Source organism: Myotis davidii, unplaced genomic scaffold (genome assembly GCF_000327345.1).
Source record: "Myotis davidii unplaced genomic scaffold, ASM32734v1 scaffold292, whole genome shotgun sequence".
In the NCBI taxonomy this organism is placed as follows: Eukaryota; Metazoa; Chordata; class Mammalia; order Chiroptera; family Vespertilionidae; genus Myotis; species Myotis davidii.
In genome coordinates, this window is record NW_006285042.1 from 2,088,571 (window position 1) to 2,090,343 (window position 1,773).

The window sequence follows — 1,773 nt, forward strand, 5'->3', positions numbered from 1 at the left end:
CACACAAAAGCCATGTGGAGAGAGAGAGCCCTGAGATGACACACATGAGAGAGACCCAGCTGCTCCAGGTTTCCAGCCATGCCCCCCGAGCTCGGCACATGTGAGGGAGCCCTCTGAGACGTCCCAGCCCAGGTAAGCATCTACCTGAAGCTGTTTGGAGCGGAAGAACTCCCAGCTGAGCCCTGTCAACACACAGAATTGTGAAGGAAATAAAGTGGTGGCAGTTGTAATCCAGTAAGTTTTGGGGGAGGCTTGGTGCATGGCAAGAAATAATGGAAACAGATGGGGTTCAGTTAGAAACAGATCTGAACTGGGTTGGGGACACCAACTGACACCCCCAATTCTGATCCTGTCCCACGCTTACACAGACCTCCTTATAGAACGGTGCCCGGTGGGCAGGAAAATGGCAGTGACTAGGTGACTGGTGTGTGCCAGCCAGGTCTCTCTTTTGTGTGAATTTCATGACGTGCTAGGCTGTGCTGACCTGAAGCGACACCTGCCCTCGCTGTGCTGGGTAGCATCTGGACACTGGAAAACCATGGGAGCAGGTTCTCCCCTGGAGTCCCCAGAAGGAGCCAGCCTGGCAATGCTCCGGTTTTAGCCCAGGGACGCTGGCTTTGGACTGCGAACATCCAGAACTGCAAGACACTGAATTTTGTATTGTTTAAGCCACGAGGTGTGTGGTATGATTTTTGTAAATGTCATGTTTAACCCAAGAACCAGGAGGTCACGGTTCCATTCCTGGTCAGGGCACATGCCTGAGTTTTGTGCTCGATCCCTATTAGGGCACGAGCAGGAGCAGCTGATTGATGATGTTTCTCTCTCTCTCTCTCTCTCTCTCTCTCTCTCTCTCTCTCTCTCTCCCTTCCTCTATCTGAAATAAATAAAAATGTATTTTTAAACATTTTTGCTTTTTGTTGTGATAATGGAGAAAAGTTCCATCTTCACAATTGTCGAGGATGTTGTCAGACAAGCACACCTCTACCAGGATTCTGTCACATGAGTCTTCTTATATGAAAGAATGTTCCAGAGACTGAGTTCTGGCTCCACACATTTCAATTCTCGTTCCCCTCCTTCAGCCTGACACCTCAGGGTGAGCTGATCCTGTGAGGCACCTCCAGTCCCACGTCTCCCTGTCATGACGGCAGATGACCAGGTGGTGCGGGCCATCCTGGAGCCTGTTTCTGCATTGGAATGAGCTCACATGCAAGTACATGGAAACACACAAGCTAAATGTACCTCCAGCTCAGCTGCCTTTAGCCTGATGCCCAGTTGCCCATGGCCATCCCACCACAACTTGACAGTGGAAGTAAAAATTAATCTAAAGCCCACTGTGGTTAACTATCTTACTTTTTAATCCTATCTAATAAAAGAGAAACATGGTAATTAGCTGTACATCTGCTACCCTTCACATTGGCTAATCAGGGAGATATGCAAATTAACTGCCAGCCAAGATGGCGGCCAGCAGCCAGGCAGCTTGAAGCGAACATGAAGATTGCTTGCTTCAGTGACGGAGGGCTCCAATGTTCTCCGCCTGCGGCTGCAGGCCTCTGAGCCTGCAGTTTGAAAAATTTTAACAAATATAAAAACTAAAAAAAAACCCAGAAACCAGCTTTCAGCAAGCTGGGATCTCAGAGCTGGAGATGATACAGAGTTTTGATTATAGAACCGAAACAAACCAGATACCTGCTTTCAGGAGCGGAGGCCTAAGAGCTGGAGCCAAGCCTCAGAGCTAAAGCTGGCCCAGAATTTTAAAAAAAGAAAAGAAAAAAA